Below are 21,975 nucleotides of genomic sequence, written 5' to 3' on the forward strand. Positions count from 1 at the left end.
GCGTGCGCATCTCCTTTCCTTCTCGACTGCCTGTCAGACTCCTCAACTTGTGCCACACACACACATGCAGTGGAGAAAATGTCAGAGAGAAGGCGATGGGTCTGACATAAGTGTGTGTGTGTGTGTGTGTGTGTGTGTGGGTGTGTGCGTTAGAGCAGTGTTTCTCAACTGGTGGGTCACGCCCAAAAGTGGGTCGCAGTTCTATTCGGACTGTGTCGCGATCAGCAGGGAAAGAACAATGATGTGGTTCTCACATTAAAGATATTTACACAGCCGTCAAAATGATAGCCTATTTAGGACTGCCGATGAGAATTCATGATAATCTCGCAATCAGCTAAAGGCTTCTCATCTGCACTTTTGCATGAGTGTAACGGAACCAGCTCGCGATCATGATCTACTCTTCTTTCTGGCGCGTGCGTGCAACAACCAGGCTTGCGGAGCTCAGACCTCAAAACTGATGTGACCAATTTCAATTCTAGCGAGACTTTTCTAGTTTAAAGCATTAAAGAGGAAGTCAAGTCGAATCTGTCAAACAGTAGGCAGCCCTGACATGCCAAACAGCCCTGAGGAGGAAAAGAGCAACACTGTGTTTTGCGCTGAAAAATAAAATCATTACACATCATCACCTTTACAAATTTGTTTCAAGATTTTACATGAGCAAAAGTAACTGTTATATTTTGACAAAATGTTATAGTTTCATATGAAATAATCTTAATGTAGAATCTATTAGACCTCATTTTATATCAACAGTGGTAGTGTGTGATGTGATTCAGCTAGTACTTATTTTTTCATAAATATTATAATTTATTATTAGTGGTGCTTGCAAAGCATCACTATTGTAATCTCACATACTTATTATTTTTATTAGTGGTGCTTGCAAAGCATCACTATTGTAATCTCACATACTTATTTTTATTTTTATACTTTTTATTATTCTATCTCCGTACAAAACTTCGGCACCTAACTCGTCCCGCACCGTTTGGCGTAGACCCACGAATGAGGTGTCAAATCGAACGGCCTATTGAGGACACGTGTGCTATGACTTTTATAAGCGATCGGAGTGCGGTATTTGCCCCAGGGGCAAAAAGCGGCCGAAAAATCCCATAGACTTAACATTGCGACAAACTTTGACGCGTCACAGCTCCGAGCGAGGATTTCGTAGAAACGTGTGATTTGCCACATTTGAAGAGGCTGGCAGGCTCTGTAAGAGCATACCTCAATATGGGGTAAAAGTTGCACCCCTGGGGGCAGGAGCTGCCCAAAAATGCCCCAATTGACTTACAATGGTGTAGGACGGCCCATGAAATGAAATGGCATTGGGATTTGTATTGAACATAGCTCTGGATCACAGTGTCATAGAGACAAGGGGGTGGGCTCATTTTACTCAGACGACCAATCAGTCTCTCAGGATCATTGTGAAGCTATCAAGCCACGCCCTAGCAACAATTTAGAGCACCTTAGCAACAAGTCCCATAGACTTCTAATGAAAGACATCAAAGGGATATCTCCGGATAGAAGTGTCATAGAAACACAAGGGTGGTCTCGTTTGACTCGGGGCAGCAAACAGCCAATCATGAATCACCTCAACACTTCCTAGCCCCTCCCTAGCAACCATTGTCGAGCACCTTAGCAACCAAAATCCATAGAGGATATCTTCCATTCTGAATGTCACAGAGGCATGGGAGTTGGTTTATATCATTCATACTGACAAGCAGCCTTTGGAGATTCATGATTGGCAGCTGCCAAGCCACTCCCTAGCAACTAAACAGAGTACCCTAGCAACCGTTTAGCAGTAACTATATCTCTGCACCAGAAAATCAGAGAGACTTCTGGGTTGATTTATTTCAATCAGGATGGCAAGGACACTTCATTAGTATCACTATGGTAACTGCCTAGCAACCAGATGGGGTTACCCTAGCAACCGAGTAACAAATCACATATCTCTGCATCAGAAAAGCGTAGAGACTTCCGGGTTGACTTATTTCAATCAGGATGGCAAGGACACTTGATTACTATCACTATGATTACTGCCTAGCAACCAGATGGGGTTACCCTAGCAACCGAGTAACAAATCACATATCTCTGCACCAGAAAATACTACTGACTTCCGGGTTGATTTATTTCACTCAGGATGGCAAGGACACTTCATTACTATCACTATGGTAACTGCCTAGCAACCAGATGGGGTTACCCTAGCAACCGAGTAACAAATCACATATCTCTGCATCACAAAAACATACAGACTTCCGGTTTGACTTATTTCAATCAGGATGGCAAGGACACTTGATTAGTATCACTATGGTAACTGCCTAGCAACCACATGGGGTTACCCTAGCAACCTACTAACAAATCACATATTTCTGCACCAGAACATTATACAGACTTCTGGGTTGATTTATTTATGACCACAATTTCTGTTCTTTTCAAGCAGGCTATTTGACGAGTTTTGCCACGGCAAGCACCACTCACATTTTCTTCAGGAAATGTACCTATCTAGTTTTTATTAGTGGTGCTTGCAAAGCATCACTATTGTAATCTCACATACTTATTTTTATTTTTATACTTTTTATTATTCTATCTCCGTACAAAACTTCGGCACCTAACTCGTCCCGCACCGTTTGGCGTAGACCCACGAATGAGGTGTCAAATCGAGCGACCTATTGAGGACACGTGTGCTATGACTTTTATAAGCGATCGGAGTGCGGTAATTGCCCCAGGGGCAAAAAAGCGGCGAAAAATCCCATAGACTTAACATTGAGACAAACTTTGTGGCGTCACAGCTCCAGCGAGGATTTCGCAGAAGCGTGTGATTTGCCACATTTGAAGAGGCTGGCAGGCTCTGTAAGAGCATACCTCAAAATGGGGTAAAAGTTGCACCCTGGGGGCAGGAGCTGCCCAAAAATGCCCCAATTGACTTACAATGGTGTAGGACGGCCCATGAAATGAAATGGCATTGGGATTTGTATTCAACATAGCTCTGGATCACAGTGTCATAGAGACAATGGGGTGGGCTCATTTTACTCAGACGACCAATCAGTATCTCAGGATCATTTTGAATCTATCAAGCCACGCCCTAGCAACAATTTAGAGCACCTTAGCAACAAGTCCCATAGACTTCTATTGAAAGACATCAAAGGGATATCTCCGGATAGAAGTGTCATAGAAACACAAGGGTGGTCTCGTTTCACTCGGGACAGCAAACAGCCAATCATGAATCACCTCAACACTTCCTAGCCCCTCCTAGCAACCATTGTCGAGCACCTTAGCAACCAAAATCCATAGAGGATATCTTCCATTCTGAATGTCACAGAGGCATGGGAGTTGGTTTATATCATTCATACTGACAAGCAGCCGTTGGAGATTAATGATTGGCAGCTGCCAAGCCACTCCTAGCAACTAAACAGAGTACCCTAGCAACCCTTTAGCAGTAACTATATCTCTGCACCAGAAAATCAGAGAAACTTCTGGGTTGATTTATTTCAATCAGGATGGCAAGGACACTTCATTAGTATCACTAAGGTAACTGCCTAGCAACCAGATGGGGTTACCCTAGCAACCGAGTAACAAATCACATATCTCTGCATCAGAAAAGCGTAGAGACTTCGGGTTGACTTATTTCAATCAGGATGGCAAGGACACTTGATTACTATCACTATGATTACTGCCTAGCAACCAGATGGGGTTACCCTAGCAACCGAGTAACAAATCACATATCTCTGCACCAGAAAATACTACTGACTTCGGGTTGATTTATTTCACTCAGGATGGCAAGGACACTTCATTACTATCACTATGGTAACTGCCTAGCAACCAGATGGGGTTACCCTAGCAACCGAGTAACAAATCACATATCTCTGCATCACAAAAACATACAGACTTCCGGTTTGACTTATTTCAATCAGGATGGCAAGGACACTTGATTAGTATCACTATGGTAACTGCCTAGCAACCACATGGGGTTACCCTAGCAACCTACTAACAAATCACATATTTCTGCACCAGAACATTATACAGACTTCTGGGTTGATTTATTTATGACCACAATTTCTGTTCTTTTCAAGCAGGCTATTTGACGAGTTTTGCCACGGCAAGCACCACTCACATTTTCTTCAGGAAATGTACCTATCTAGTTTTTATTTTTATATCTCCGTACAAAAGTTCGGCACCTAACTCGTCCCGCACCGTTTGGCGTAGACCCACGAATGAGGTATCAAATCGAACGGCCTATTGAGGACACGTGTGCTATGACTTTTGTAGCTGATCGGAGTACGGTATTTGCCCCAGGGGCAAAAAGCGGCCGCAAAATCCCATAGACTTAACATTGCGAGAAACTTTGACGCATCACAGCTCCGAGCGAGGATTTCGCAGAAACGTGTGATTTGCTACATTTGAAGAGGCTGGCAGGCTCTGTAAGAGCATGCCTCTATATGGGGTAAAAGTTGCACCCCTAGGGGGCAGGAGCAGCCCAAAGTTGCCCCCATTGACTTACAATGGTGTAGGACGGACCATGAAATAGGGATTTTGTATTGAACATAGCTCTGGATCACAGTGTCGTAGAGACAAGGGGGTGGGCTCATTTTACTCAGATGACCAATCAGTCTCTCGGTATCATTGTGAAGCTATCAAGCCACGCCCTAACAACAATTTAAAGCACCTTAGCAACAAGTCCCATAGACTTCTAATGAAAGACATCAAAGGGATATCTCCGGATAGAAGCGTCATAGAAACACAAGGGTGGTCTCGTTTGACTCGGGGCAGCAAACAGCCAATCATGAATCACGTCAACACTTCCTAGCCCCTCCCTAGCAACCATTGTCGAGCACCTTAGCAAACAAAATCCATAGAGGCATATCTTCGATTCTGAATGTCACAGAGGCATGGGAGTTGGTTTATATCACTCATACTGACAAGCAGCCTTTGAAGTTTCACGATTGGCAGCTGCCAAGCCACTCCCTAGCAACTAAACAGAGTACCCTAGCAACCGTTTAGCTACAACTATATCTCTGCACCAGAAAATCAGAGAGACTTCTGGGTTGATTTATTCCAATCAGGATGGCAAGGACACTTCATAAGTATCACTACGGTAACTGCCTATCAACCACATGGGGTTACCCTAGCAACAGAGTAACAAATCACATATCTCTGCATCGGAAAACGTAGAGACTTCCGGGTTGACTTATTTCGCTCGGGATGGAAAGGAGCCGCATATTGTATTACCTTGGTAACTGCATAGCAACCACACAGGCTTACCCTAGCAACCGAGTAACAAATCACATATTTCTGCACCAGAAAATCGTACAGAATTCCGGGTTGATTTATTTACGACCGTGATTTTTGTTCTTTTCGAGTTACAGCATGCTGTTTGACGAGTTTCACCACGGCAAGCACCACTCACATTTTCTTCAGGAAATGTACCCATCTAGTTATTATTACTATTATTTCAGACCAGCTACACTGACCTAATCATGGTAATGAGGAGCTTTCCTTCTGTGTAATATGTATGATCTGTTTGAATTATGTTTGAAATTAGGAAACAAATGGGATAATAATGGGCTCATATAAGTAAATATGCTCTTCAATTTTTAAAAGAGGGCGAGAAAACTTGCTGTAGATTTGACATCAACAACAAAAATAATGTCACTTGATGCATGTCCTTGTAATGTAAATCCATGAACAAAACTATGCAGCATAAAAGGAAATGCGACTCAGGATAAATTAAATACAGGTTATGTTTTTACTATGGTGGGTCGCCACTTGATATCCAATGTAAATCTGTCTGGAAGCAAAACCAGTTGAGAAGCACTGAGATAAAGGTACAGACAGGAGAAGTCTGTCATGCACCTACAGTATGTTAATGGTTAATAATCATAGGACATTACTTTAAAGCTCACACAGCTGATGTTATTTTTCATTTATTAGTTAATTTAACATGCTATGCTAACATGTAAATCAACATGCTTTAGTTATATAACATGTTATTACATGTTACATGTTACATGTTATTTTTTTACCATGTTTATAATTCAGTTTATTATTATAATTCTGTTAGCTTTCTTATTCTATTTATTTGATTTATTTTCAAAAGGGATACTTTTTTTTACACATACAGCCATAAAAAAAATGGTTTCAAGTTTCAATTATAAAAAAATGGTTTCAAGTTTCAATCATAATTAAGTGTTTGTTTAACCAAAAAAAAAAACTTTCTGTTTTCACTCTTTTAAGAGTCATTGTAACGTGTAATATTTTCTGATACGGTTATCATACCGTGAAAATCTCATTCCGTTGCAACCCTAGTCTGGAGTAGTATATTATGGCATCAGTGCAAGTGTAACACCATGTGGACTGCCTGTTGAAGCATTCTTCCCATTTTACCTCTGACTTGACATTTCAGAATATGGACCAACTAAAACTTTTGATTTATTTATTTTATGCACATTAGTTGAAAATGGAATGCTCTTTTTTTTTTAACAGACAGAAATGTTCTTTGAAATATAACATGGTGCTGTGTGGTCTATGCATTTAATGCACTCTCTTGTGGACTAAGGAAACAACATCAATTTAAAAATCAGACTTTCAAATTTGAATATTATTCGAATTTCGAGATTATTTATGGTAAAATTTAAAATTTAGTTTTTCTGTCCAACTGACAGTTACCTATTTATAAAAAAAAATTCTCACAGCTTTGGTAGGGATAACCCAATATTAAGATTCTTACACAGATAAACTGAACATTATTTATGTTCTGAATGATAACCAATATTGATAGACAATATTATAAAGCTGTACTATATTGTAATAAATAAATAATGCTATATAAATATTCAATAAATATAATACTCTCTTATACAAAAATGTATAGTCTTAAGCCACCTTGTCAATGTTTCCAACATTCATTTATGAGTCGCATTTCGCCCCTAAGTGGCAGCCATGATGAACTTACAATTTGCTCAAAATAGATTGTATTCATTGCAAGTGTGAAGGCACTCACAGACCATGATTAGAGCCCTCAAGACATAAATACAGAAAGATTCAAATGAAGCTGTGAAAAAGTTAGCAAGGTTGTTGGTTTTGTGAGTTTGTTTTCTGAGGTTTGCTACATTGACATTACTGTGTGTGATTTTGTTGAACAGGTGGATGAATTAAATTAAATGTATGATACATTTTCAGTTAGCATTACCATATCACAGTCCAATCTGCCAAAGTAGCATGAGTTTAGAACAAAGGTTACGCTACAAAACTTTGATATTTCTCTCTTCATATGGACACATATGGTCTAGCCACACAAGTTGAAATATTTCAATGCATCCAATTCTGAAGCTCAAATCTTTCACAGTGGATCAGAATTCCATGCTGCCTCCGAGCAACTCTCAATTGGAAATGAATGACTTCCAGTCTAGCTTCTGTCTTATGCAGTACGAAATTTGGTTTCAATTCTAAAAATAGTTTTTATTTCTGGAATAGTTAGCTTCTGAAGGAGCACTGAAGGGAGGGGTGTGTTTGTTTTGTTGTTGAGTTCAAATATCAACAGTCTTTAAGTGTCCATAAAGAAGCCTGGTAGTGTCTCTAGCAGTGACTATCTGTGGCTTCTGTTAATGTACCACCGGCACCCTCATCCCACTCATCAAATATCTCCCTCCACCTAAACTCCCCACCTTCCACTCCATTCCCTTATTCTTCTTTGACATTATTTCTCTCCTCTCCATCCTTGCATTCATGTGTACTCTGATTTGTCCTTGTAATTTTTTTAAGGCTGGAAGTCTATTGATGTATTTTATTTCTTAATAATGAAGGTAGTATACCAAGAATAAGGTTGTCATGACACACTTCAATCTTATGATTATGTACCATGTTAATCTGTTTATTTATTTCAATAGGCTATATTTTTAATATGGGGAATAGGTGTAAAATAGGTGTAATGGGCCTTATGACCTTAAAAATAATGCCATGTTACACCAATTACAGACATTAAAAAAAATAAGTAGGCTGAGTATAATTCACTGCAATGACAATACTATGAGAATGCCCAAAATTATTGACAGACAGGAAATGTAAGCACAGCGGAGTTCTACCGGTAAGACTAGCAGCTGTACATCATCGCACCATTAGCTGGTTAATTCCTAGCCAATCACATGTAAGCCATTGTTTTATAAGTCGATAAGAGCTCACAATCTATCGCATTGCTGTTTCAGTGTGCTAACATGGCAACCTCCACCACCCCACCAGCACCAGTTGAGTCCCGTACTGCACTGGGGTAGACTCCTCGCCCCTGCCTCCTATCTCCGGCAGGATATGACGGTTCCGAGTACAACTTCTTCGGACCTCGAGACGGGGCCTACGCCAAAGAGAGACATTACTTTTCTGTTTTATATTCAGCAAATAAATGTCATTTTAAAAGTCTGAGTGAATATAACTGGTCTGATTGGCTCCAGAACAAATATGCCTTTGACTATGACAATTTTTACATCCAGGCACAGCCATTCTGTGAATATGGCTGCCCATTTTCCTTTGCCCAACAGCTCCGTGATGCCTGTCAGAGGTGGTTGCTGGATGAGGACTGCGGCGCTGGAAAGGCAGCAGTTTGTTGACCATCTACCAAAGGGAAGGGTGGAGTGGGTGCACTGCCACTATCTGCATCACTTGAAGAGGCTGTCCAGCTCCCTCCATTTCTCTCTTCCCTTTCCCACTGCCATAATGTTCCTATCCTTAACCCCCGGCCAGACCAGGTGGGGATTCTATTGCTCTAAATCCCTCTGTTTCTGTTCCCCCTCCCTGCCAGGTTGGTAAATCCGGGGACGCAGGTGTGGAGGTAAAGTCTGGGCCTGCTGCGGGGAAACAGGACACATCCAGTATCAATGCCCAGTGATGGATGTGGTGCCGTGGGTCCAGGTTTCCATATCATCAGCCGGCCCTGATCGAGGGATATACCGGATACCAGTGAGTATTCAAAAGGGGGTACATACCAAGACTTGGTGGATTTGTGTGGCAATCAGACTTTAATTCACCAAAGCTTGGTTCAAGGTGAGGCTTTGGGTATAGCATGCCGGATGAAGGTGAGTTGTGTGCATGGGGATATACACAAATATCTTTAAGTGCATGTTATTGTTATATTCCAAGGACAAAAACATAGAATATAGGTGGGTAGCCCTGGTAGCACTGATTTTGGGTATGAATTGGCCAGCATTTTAGACATTATTAAGGGGAATGTGTGTGAATGGGTCCTGTAATAGGGTAGTCTGGTGTGGGATTTGTGCAGCACTGGCTGGGAATGCGTTGCCTGAGCAGTTGACGTCAGCTCCACATCAGGGAAACTCGGAGGGAAGTAAGTGCAACAAATAAATAACACAAAATGACAATTAAATAACATTTTTGGACTTTCAAAAATATTCAGTGACCTATCTCCACTCTTCTTTTCAATAACGGCCATGAGCCTTCCTTCCATGGAGTCTGTCAGTTTCTTGATCTGTTCATGATCAACCTTCGCTGAAGCAGCAACCACAGCCTCACGAATGCTGTTCAAAGAGGTGTATTGTCTTCCCTCACTGTAAATCTCACATTTGAGAAGGGCCCACAAGTTCTCAATAGGATTTAAATCAGGTGAAGAAGGGGGCCAAGTCATTAATTGGGCATATCTGACGCCCTTGTTGGCTAGCCAAGCAGTGGAATACTTGGATGCATGTGATGGAGCATTGTCCTGCATAAAGATCATGGCCTTATTGAATGCTGAGGACTTCTTCCTGTACCACTGCTTGAAGAAAGTACTTTCCAGAAACTTGCAGTAGGTTTGGGAGTTGAGTTTCAGTCCATCTTCAACTCAAAATGGTGCAACTATCTCATCCTTAATGATAGCAGCACATACCAGTACCCCTACTCCACCATGCTGGTGCCTTACTCGAAGTGGTGCCCTGAGTCCATTAGTGATCCAGCCACGGGCCCATTCATCTGGTCCATCAAGATTCACTCTCATTTCATCTGTCCATAATACCTTTAAAAAGTGGTGGTCGTGTTTCAGCCTTCTTGACCTTGGCCATGTCTTTGAGCACTTGACCCCTTGTACTTCTGGACACTTCAGGTAGGTTGCAGTTCTGGAATATGGTGGCACTGGAGGATTATGGGTTCCTGGTAGCTTCACATTTAATTCTTCTCAAGTATTTTGCAGTTAATTTGCGCCTTTTCTTCTCCATGTGTTTTTTGCACCCCAGTTGAATATTTGCAACAAAATGTTTGATTGTCCCATGGTCATGCATTAAAAGCTTATCTACTTACAATTTTTGACTTTTCTTTTTTGGCCCATTTTACTAGGGATACACCGATACCACTTTTTCTATACCGATACCGGAAATCTCAGTATCTGCCGATACCGATCCTGATCCGATACAAGTGTTGTTATTTTGCATATTCAGTTTAGAATATCTTTACATTATTGTTTGGAACTAATTGGGAGAACTCTTTAATATGTAAAGAAACACAGACCTCTAACTACACATTATTTAAATATAAATGTAAAGTTATTAAGAAAAACTTTATTATTAACTAGTATACTGGATAATGTAGCAGCAAAATTAACAGAAATTCCAGCATAAGTCATCAGTAGAAAAGAAGCCTTTTTGTTTATTTTTGTTTTTGCAAATATTTTTCAACTTGTATCTGGACTTTAAAGGATTCAAATCTCTTGTTTGTTCAATTTAGTTGTAAGATATTAGCTCACTTTTCATTCACACATATATTTTCTGGAACCCATTCACCTTAAATATGAATATAATTTGTAAACAAATGCTAATAATAATAATAATAATATATTATTATAATAGTAATGCATAGTAATATATATCAGTCTTGCACCTTTAACTTTTAAACCCTCACGCTTTTATTTTGACATTCTGAACTCTCCAGAAAGTCCTGTGTGTCTGTTTGTAGGCAAGTTCATAGTAGTTTAATTTGCTTCTTATTCAAATTCTAGTAAAAAAAAAAAAGAAAAAAAAAAAAAACACCTCCTGTGCTGTTCTAAATGCATCTTTTGATCTTTGAGCATCTACATCCGAGATGTTGTTCGTGAGTGGCGGTCAAATATTGCGCACTGCGTGAAGGCTAAAAATAGCTGCGTGTGTATGTGTGTGTAAACAGAGCAGCGTCATTCATGCTGGAGCTGCGCGTGCATTTTATATATTTACTTATTAAACACAACGTTTTGTGATTCAAAGAGCTATCGCACATCTTCAAGTGGCTTTGAATAAAATGCATGAGTAATATGAACTACTTTAATTGTGTTTTTCTTGTTATTTTATGTCATTTTTTGAGCTTGACAGTAACGAACATGACAAACACACAGTATCGGATTTGGGTCGGGCTCGTCGGACCGATAACCGAGCTGCATAAAAGCTACAGTATCGGAGCCAATACCGATCCAGGTATCGGAATTGGTGCATCCCTACATTTTACCTGAGGTAATGAAGCTACCTAATAATTATGCACACCTTGATGTAAGATGTTAGTCACTTTCACCACATCCTCCCTCATTACACAAATACATATCACCTGAAAATGATTGAATCCAATAAGCATTCAAGTTTATATGATTTGGAGTTGGAAAATGTGCATGGAAATAATGATAAGATCAGAATACTTACTGTGACAGTTAGGAAGAGAATAGAATTAGATAGAATTATTCACATATCAGACACTTTTTATAACCTGAAAAACACTAGTCACATCATCTACACCTACCACTTTTGGTCCTAATCAATAAAAAAAATTATACAAAAATAGATGATTTTCTTTTTTTAATTTTCTGAATATATTAGTAATAGTTGCTTCTGCAGTTACAGTTTCACTCCTTCACCAATAAGAATTGTAAGATGCTACAACAATAAGTCCAACCAGTTACATTGTTGAACAGGCTGAGGTGTGGAGACGATGGCTTATCAGGGCTGTCCGTCTCGGCTACGCGATCCAGTTCATCAGACGCCAGAGCAGGTTCAGTGGCATCCTCTTCACCTCGTATGAAGTGAGAATGCCTCGGTCCTTCAGGCAGAGGTCGCTAGCCTTCTGGCGAAGGGAGCGATAAAGCCCGTCCCTTTAGCCGAGATGCACAAGGGCTTCTACAACCCTTATTTTATCGTGCCCAAGAGATCCAATTCTGGATCTGCATACCTTGAACAGGGCCTTACACAGTCTTTGGTTCAAGATGCTAACGCAGAAGCGCATTCTGGAATCAGTGCGACATCAGGATTGGTTTGTGGCCTTCACCTGAACTTCCATATGTCGATCCTTCTTCAACACAGATCGTTGCTCAATTATCTTGATGACGGGCTGATACTAGCCCACTCGTGAGATCTATTGTATGCACACAGGGACCTTGTGCTTCAGCACCTTGACCAACTGGGGCTTCAGGTCAACCGGGAAAAGAGCAAGCTCTCCCCTGTACAGAGCATCTCTTTTCTCGGCATGGAGCTAGACTCGGTCACCATGACAGCACGCCTCACAAACAAGCGTGCACAGTCAGTGCAGGCCTGCCTGAAAACCTTCAAGCGGAAGACAGCAGTGCCGCTGAATCAATTTCAGGAGCTCCTGTGGCATATTTCATACTCGGCTGTGGTACTTCCCGGGCTCATTTGTGCAGTGGATTCGCTCTAGCGAGTGGAGATTCTACCCCCACGTAGTCCAGCTGATTTGGGAGAGATTCGAGGAGGCACAGGTGACCTCGGCACAGATGCTTTGGCACACAGCTGGCCTCAGGGTCTGTGCAAATACGCATATCCCCCAGTGAGCCTCGTTGCGCAGACAATGTGCAAAGTCAGAGAGGATGGGGAGCAAGTCCTGATTGTTGTGCCGTACTGGCTCTAAACGGACTTGGCTCTCAGACCTGATGCTCCTGGCAGTAGTCCCTCCCTTGCGTATTTCCTTGAGGCGGCACCTTCTCACTCACGGGCAGGACATGATCCGGCACCCGTGGCCAGACCACTAGAACCTCCACATCTAGCTCCTGGACTTCTGGCTAATGGAACATGGAAGACCTAGCAGGCCTTTCGCCAGCGGTGATATACACGATCACTCAGGCCAGAGCCCCCTCCATGAGGCAGCTGTACGCTCTGAAGTGGCGTTTTTACGTGAACTGTCGCTGGAGATGGCACTCCTAGTAGTGCTCACCTCTATCAAGAGGGTTGGGGATCTGCAGGTATTCTGTCACCAGTGAATGCCTGGAATTCAGGCCAGGACACTCTCATATGATCTTGAGACCCTGGCCCGGTTACGTGCCCAAAATTCCCACCACTCCCTTTCGGCATTAGGTGGTGAACGGTATAGCTTGAATTAGAGCATTTCCCCTCTCGAGGTGATAATGTTTTGGCATCATTCGGAGTAAACTCTAGAGACTGTTGTGAGTGAAAATCCCAGGAGATCGCCTGTTACACTCAAACCAGCCCATCTGAGATTACATTTTTCCCCCATTCTGATGGTTGATGTGAACATTAACTGAAGCTCCTGACCCATATCTGTATGGTTGTATGCATTGCACTGCTGCCAAATGATTGGCTGATTAGATAAACACATGAATAAGTAGGTGTACAGGTGTATCTAATAAAGTGGTTGTTCAGTGTACTATAAAAATTATTTCTCTAAAATATGTACATAAAATACATTCATTTTTGGGCTCTCGTCGCTCCTCATTCTGCAGCTCTAATAGGCTCTTTGCTATCATCAATTCCATTCCTCCATTGATGGAACAATATAAAAAAATACATTTTCAAGTGCACACTTTATGAAAGACCGTTTCTGGCACTCTCTGTATTAGACTATACCTACATTACAATTAACTCTCAAAAGTGTTATTTGGATTAAAAATAACCATTTTTAAAGACGACTAATTACTAGGGATGGGCATTTTTGTTGATTTCTTATTTCGATCATTGATAGGTCTCAAAAACGAGTACTCGAGTGGCGGGGCGTGAGCGGGGGCAGGGCGTGTCCGTCATAGAGATAATGAAAATAATATAAGATTGTTATGAAAATGTTAAATAAATAAAATAACATGAAAACATGTCAATGAAAACATGAACTATAAAAAATAACACTGCTTATGCTGCATCAATGTTATCGAAAAACAAACATCTGAAATAGAATAGCTGCATTAGGTGAAGCTGCATAATAAATTAACTCCAGTAAGCTGAAGCACATTCTATGACGCATCCTATGAGATTAATCAGATATCCTAGATACACAACATAACGTAACATTACAACTTGTATCTGCACAAAAGGATGCAAATGCAGTTACGTGCTTTAGTCAGAGAGTGTAACTCCTGTTGTGGATGCGCTTCTAACAGCGCGCTGAAACACGGGCAAGCAAAAATAATTCACAACATTCTATATTGTTCTCATAATGTTATGTATATTTCTGATTACAGTATTTTCATCTACTTCATCAAGTGATTGCTGACATCGCCTATATATTGGCTAAAATTATGACATTTTAGTCAGAGTAAAACTGACTTAAATTATTGAACAACACATGATGATTATTGATAAATTATGAATATAATTTAAAGGATATTTTCAACACAAAATAAAAACTGTGACAAAAAGGTGTTGATTTTCATCGTGATTGCTTTTAGGCTACTTTATTCAAGTGTAATTTTTTAATTAAACGTTGTCTTCAATATTACTTTAGCAGCTTATTTCAACAGTGCTTTTGAAACAACAACAAAAACGAACGGCTTAGTTTTTATTTTCAAAGCTACAGAAAAAAGACATTCTGTATATTTACCACGACTGATGAAACTTAAACATAGGCTACATCCTACATATTTTTGTTCAAAAAGAGGAGTCGGTCTACCTGCACAGGTACAATTAGCCCGGCGGTGGAAAAAAGGTGCTCCGCTGGAACAGATGTCGCAGGAACAGCGAAGTACAATGCTTATCTTGTAAACCGATTCTCATTTACCTTCCACCACAAATTGATCCTGGTATACGGAGATTCAGTGGCTCACTGAAGTAAATGTAGATTTCGTTGTCACGCGAACAAAAATTACTCGCACCGTAATCCTCACCAAAAAGTGTGTCGAGCGCCGTAATTGCTGCTCGATCAGGCAGAGAGTCACTTTGTATGGGTGTGACAGAATTTGTAACAGTGCTGTAAAGCTGTTTCAGATGCTCCTTTACTCTCTCTCTCGAAGCTCTGTCTCAAGAAAATTCAGATGTTTGTGTGTTGGATCCAATGTTGCGACAGTACTGGATAAGTTTGTGTTCAGGTTCTTTCTGCTGTTGTTATTTGTGGATCTGGCTACGTTGCATTTCTGTCTGACGGTAAAAGATGCGATGCTCGTCTGAGTTGCCTCGCTGGTATCGCAAGACATTTTATGTACAAATACTAATGATAATGCATTGTACTTGTGGTACATTTGTGTAACCGTTTGGCGCTGCACATCTTGCATTGAATTGTATTTCCATCTATTTTGTCGAATTGAAGCCAGACATCACTATGCAGATTTGAAGGCATGTTTCTCTCTGTTCTTTGGTCTGGACTTTGGACCGCACGCTCTGGCAACGCTAACCAATCAGAGCTCAAGGTGCCGCCCAAAATTCTGCTATAACCAATCAGAAAAAATGAAAAAAATCTGTCTTTTTTTAAACTCACGATCATTGTTTTTATGATCGATCGTCGCTGTCATGTTCGAGTACTCGAGTACTCGAGTACAATTGCCCATCCCTACTAATTACCCTGTCACGTTATAGTAAAAAACTGGTAAGTGTACTAATGTCATGTTTATTTAAAAGTAGCAAGACAAGCAGGCAAAGCAGAGCTAGGAACATGCAGGCAGTAGCATGAGCAGCGAAGGCTCCAAAGGCAGAGGGCTGAGGGAAGTTAACTATTCCCTGAAGAGTGAAGGGAGACTGCATGGTAAGGGCGAGGAACATGGAATCCTGAAGACAGGTGAAAACGATGGTAACTGGGAGAGGAATGGGGTAATCAGAGGAGAACAGTCTGGGAGCAGATCAAGGCAGGCAGGAAGGCAGGCGGGCAGGCAGGCAGGTAGACCTCCGAGAATCACTCAGAATGCTAGATAGCTAGGAGATCACAAGTCAATCTGGCAATTAGGGAGACGAGGAGCAGAATTGTGCATATCTATTGTGTATGTTGTGTTTTCATGTTTTATGAGGACTCTCCGTACACATAATAGTTTTTATACAGTACAAACTTTATATTCTATTCCCTAAACCTAATCCTAACAGAAAATGTTCTGCATTTTTTAATTTCCAAAACACATAATATAATAGGATTTATAAGCTGTTTTCCCCATGAGGACCACCTGATTGTCCCCACAATGTCAGAAATTTCAGGTTTTACTATCCTTGTGGGGACATTTGGTCCCCATAATGTAGGGAATACCTGGACACACACACATCAACTTTAAGCTGTGACTAATGACCAGCAATATCTTACAACTATATATTTATACTGTTCCACAAAAATTGATAAGTCAATTTAGAGCTAAATCATTGTATCACACGTAATTACTCTAGAGCTATTACTCCTAAAATATGTTTCATTTTGTATTACCTATGCCAGAAAAGATGATGCAAAATGGGCAATTTCATTACAATCTGCTCATACATTTTAAGTGCAACAGGAGTGTTCTTTGCCAGTAAAAGGAATACAGCAATATACACAACAAAGAAGAAATTGATTGGAGTCTAAATGCATAGCTCTATAACGTTTTAAGACTCGTACTGCGTGTACCATGCATTCATTGCCAATACAATACTAATGCTAAAAAAGCAAGACGGAGGCCATCCAAGCATACACAGAAAATTACAGAGTCATCAGTTTTACCAAAACTGTAATTCCATTGGTGCTGTTAAGAACATTTTAGAGAAAGAGATCCCTGTTATTACATCTCCCAACTGTGCCACCTAATACTCTCTTTTAAGGGTTAAATTGTGACAGGCAATTCAGAACCTCAGCAATGAATCTCATATCACTGTCATCCATTGCAGTTAGTATGAAGAAACTCAGAGTAAACATATGGCAATGAAAACCATCAAACCTGCCATTAGATGTCCCCTGAGGCTATTTGAAGAACAAAAATGGCCCAGACACATCTCACTGTGTTCACAACTGACTTGTTGACTATTATAGGTGGTTATTATGAAGGTAAAATAGTGACTAAATGATTTGCATGTGCAGAGTAAGATCTGTACAAATGTAAATTAAGTTACAATAGTTATAGAAAAGTGTGCATTTGCAGAGTGAGATTTGTGAAAGCGTAAATCAAATTGCTAGCGTAAAAATATACTGCATGCGCACATAACGTTTTGTAAAGGTGTAAATCAAGTTGCAAGTGTAAGAAAAAATACTAGCAATACTTTAATGCTTTCTTATGTTTAATTCATGTGTTGTGAATCTGTAATTTCATATTAACACAAAGTAAATGTGGTTTGTATTCTTCTGACATCCTTTTTTCTCACACTCACACCTTTGGCAATGTTTTTGCACCTAAACATGGCCAAAAACATTGCAAACCTGCAATCAGCGTAATGCAAGCAAAGAAAGGGTGTCATGAACAACATTCATGTCATTGTTCATGACACCCTTTCTTTGCTTGCATATCGTTTATTGCAGGTTTGCAATGTTTTTGGTAATGCATGTTTAGGTGCAAAAACATTGCCAAAAGTGTAAGTGCGAAAAACAGAAAGTCAGAACAATACAGACCATATTTACTAGGTGTTAATATTAAATTGCAAATTCACAACACATTAATTACATTTATGCCAAGCATTAAAGTGTTGATAATAATTTTTTTCTTTCACTTGCAACTTGATTTACACCTTTAAAAAACATTCTGTGCGCACACAAATTAAATTAAATTAAATTTCGCTTGCAGTTTGATTTACACTTTCACAGATCTCACTCTGCACATGCAAACCATTTAGGCACTATTTTACCTTCATAGTTATGCTTCTCTGCCAGTAAATTGCAAAAATTATTTGCCTATCTACAAGGACACACATTTGTCTGTAAAGCATCATTATTTTAGGGTCATGTAGCTTTAGGTGCCCCCCACATTCCATGAACGTTAAATTCAATAAATAGCTGCAACAAACAGGAAATGTGTAATGAATTGGAGCAGACTGACCTGCATAATTAACCCCTACAAACAAACACTGCACTGTCCATAAGGCAACAACACAAAAAATATAACCTTACAACCTGCAGCCTCAAGCTCCTGGAAAAATGCTATAAGCACAAACAAAGAAGTACAAGAATCACCTGCTTTTTCATCACTCAGGTAATAGGCATGGTGTACACATTATGCCAGGTTATTAAATGTATTAGCCAGAGTTCAGTGCAGCACTGGTGAGAGTTCAGCTTCTTGGTCTTTTCAGACAAAATGTAGAGATTTTGCAGCCACAGAATTTCATAATCCAGGTGCAACATTTGATATTCAGGCCAACGAACTGCCAGTAACTGACAGCTGATAGCAATAACTGTAATGTGTAATCCTTATTTTTGAAATGTATTCCACTACATATTACAGAATACATGCTGTAAAATGTAATTTGTAACATATTTCGTTATATTACTCAAGGTCAGTAACATATTCAAATAATACTTTGAAATACTTCTTCAGCACTGGTAGATTTTTTTCACTTGTTTTGACTATAAAACTCTGCCAGTACTGTAAGACAAAATACACAAGTTAAAAATACATTCTCTGAACAACCTGAATATCTTATGCAGTGTTGTTTATAAAACAAAATAAATATATATAACATTCTTAAAGTAACCTAAACACAAGCATGATGATACTTTTGTTTTAAAAATAAACATTTTCCCTATTAATAAAATGGTATTTATCACAAGCAAACTACCTGTAAAATGACCAAGTACAATAGTTTGAGGTGTTATGGTGAATTCCATTCTAGCCGTCTTTAACCAAACTTGGACACTTGACCAGAATTTATATACTACTGGGCAAAAGTAAAATAAATGCCATAGGTCTTCCTCTTCTTCCTCACAAAATCTGTAATATGGATTATTTTCAATGTGATATAAATATAAATTTTTTTTAGTTGCAATTATCTTTTAAAAATTTTTTTTTGTTGGAATATTCTTGAATATGAATCTACTGTAGTGTTATAAATTGATCTAAAATATTCTTTCCATGGAATTGATACATTGATTTCATCTTCCCAGTACTGGCAGACCCTGTGAGGAAAAAGTGCAAATCCTGCAGAATATAAATTCCAATTGTAAATTATTTTATTTATTTTTATATTATGTAACCATTTCCAGCATCGTACTTTTGGGAGACAAACCAATTGCTTGTGTTTATTTTGTATTTTTTGTTTCCAGCCAGTTGGAATTGCTGAAACAATCTGATTGTATCGATTCAAATCCAAACATTCATTAAATTGTATTGAGAAATCATAAAATGAAATAATGTGACCAGATGTATCTAAAAAGTCATTCACAAAGATTAAACCATTTTGAATACATATATTCCACAAAAGTGGTTGGTCTCCTATAGTAATTTCAGAGTTCATCCATAGTATCTGATTCAACATGTCATCTGGAGTATCAGGAGAATGGTACTGGAAATTCAACCATTCTTTAAGTACGTCTTTAAAAAAAGGAGAAAGTTCTTTTAATTGATTCTGAAATATTTCTTTGATATGTAATGATTTTAGTTGAAAAAAAGGAAATAAATCCGAACCAAAGAAATAAAAAAATTTATATAATCTTTTACTGGTAAGCCATTGTCTGTGATTATATATTTTATTAACCCAAGAAGCCTTTATCGAACTATTCATTGCTTGAAAATTTTTTAGATTTAGTCCACCATTTTCATATGAATTGTATAAATATTGTCTCTTAATTTTATCTGGTTTACTATTCCATAAAAATTAAAAAATGTTTTGTTCAAAGCATTTAACAAAGGACGTGTCAGGAGTTGGAAGGGTCGTTATTAAATAAACAAATTGGGGGATTACCAATGAGTTAATCAATGTGACCCTACCTTGTAATGTAAGTGAACTGCTCCTCCATGGCTGTAAAATTCTATCTACTTTTTGCATTTTTTTATCATAGTTATATTTGACAATATTTTTGAAATTGTCTGGTATGTGAATACCTAAAATATCTACGGAGCCATTTGTCCATCTAATAGGGGCCGAACAACTTAACTTAAAATCTGTACCATTTATAGTCCCTATTCTCAATATATGGCACTTCTCAAAATTTGGTTTCAAACCTGATATTTTAGAAAACATATTTAGATCTGTAATCAAGGCTTCCAAAGTAGATTGTTTTGGTTGTATAAAAAAGGTTGCATCATCAGCATACATTGTAAGTTTTGTCTCTATGCCATTCGGCTTCAAACCTATGATCTCTATATTCTTTCTAATTTTAATTGCTAATATTTCAATACATATCAGGAACAGATATGGTGACAACGGACACCCCTGACGAATATTAAAGGTCTTACTAGAAAAAATTAATTATGATCCAACGTGAATTTTCTTGATTCCAAAAAATATGATCGTGCTTTGTAACGACGTGCATGTAAAACGGCGCGAAATAGCATATTAACTTAGCGTAAAGCCTACAATTTACACAAGGTCTATTTCTTCTGCTCTAAACTTAATTCAAACTTACTTCTCTGTCTGCTCGTATTAATGTGACATCATAAGAAAGTGATTCACCGCTGTTCAAATGCAATTTGGATGGCATCATTTATATGTAGAAATGTTTTCCATATGAAAGGACTAATTATTAAATGAAACAAATGACAATAAAATGCAAAGTAATCTCTTCAGTAATCAAAATACTTTTTGAATGTAACTTTATTCTAAATGCCAATGATTTAAACTGTAATGAAATACAGTTACTTATATTTTGAAGTTTAAATACAGTATGTATTAAATACAGTTACTTGTATTTTGTTACTCCCCAACCCTGACCGTTTTTGTGCTGAAAATTTGCTTGGTGCAGAACAATGTGTGATAAAATGAAACAGTGCAACAGTCACCTCTATGCAGCCTGAATGTGTTCAGATTGTTGAATCTTTGTGACACCTGTGCTAAAAACAATCTAGATGCAGCACAAAGAATGAAACAGAGAGCAGGTGTCTTGACAAGCGTTCTTGACAATTTGAAGTTCTTTTTAACTTGACATGGTGTTTAAAAAGTGCCGCTGCATCCGTCAAAGACATTCGTCCAGCATGTGTTTACATAGGAAAACAAGGGGAAAACAGAACAGATGCTCACAAAAAACACATCCGTCCATTTGTGCATGTCTGTGAATGACAGTGCTTGTGCGAAACAAGTTAGGTATGCCTGTTTATTTTTTTGGTAACACTTTACAATAAGGTGTAAATTCAAACCCATACCTGACCTGAACCAAGTCCTACTTGAAAACTTGAAAAACGGGTTGAAGGCCTCTAGTGTACCTGTACCAGATAGGGCTGTTCGATTCCAGAAATTTTACAATCGCCTTAGATTCCTGAATTGATTCCAGACTCCTTTACTCAATTCTTTTTCCATTACCAAAAAACAAAACAGGAGGTAAAGTTAAATCTCATAATAAACAGCACAATATAAAGCACTCTTTTCACTTATAACAGCATGAATGGCAATCTTGACAATTTCTATGAATTAAATTCCAAGTAATTTGTATATGTAAAGCCCATTTCACAACACAACTCGTCATCGATGGAAACAAAATCGTGATTGTCGATGACTGCAAGTATTTGGGGTCTTATATTGTATCAACCGAGAAAGATGTTGAGAATCGAATCTCCCTCACCTGGGTTGCCTTTACCAAGCTCAAAACCATCCTGAGATCACCCAGAAGTTTAAGCTGCGGCTTTTCAATGCAGCTTGCATATCTGTGCTGCTCTATGGATGCAAGTCTTGGGCGCTCACTGAGGCACTGGAGCACAAACTCGACATCTTGACCAGAAAGTGTTATCGGATCATGCTG

At 39.1% G+C, this 21,975-nt stretch overlaps 1 protein-coding gene across 2 annotated transcripts in view; it reads right to left on the reverse strand.

Annotated features, from left to right (window-relative positions):
- The window catches only part of lrrtm4l1 (leucine rich repeat transmembrane neuronal 4 like 1), a 68,034-nt gene that overhangs the window by 37,713 nt on the left and 8,346 nt on the right, over positions 1-21,975 (reverse strand). The window lies entirely within an intron of this gene.

This window comes from Xyrauchen texanus, chromosome 44, assembly GCF_025860055.1.
Source record: "Xyrauchen texanus isolate HMW12.3.18 chromosome 44, RBS_HiC_50CHRs, whole genome shotgun sequence".
In the NCBI taxonomy this organism is placed as follows: Eukaryota; Metazoa; Chordata; class Actinopteri; order Cypriniformes; family Catostomidae; genus Xyrauchen; species Xyrauchen texanus.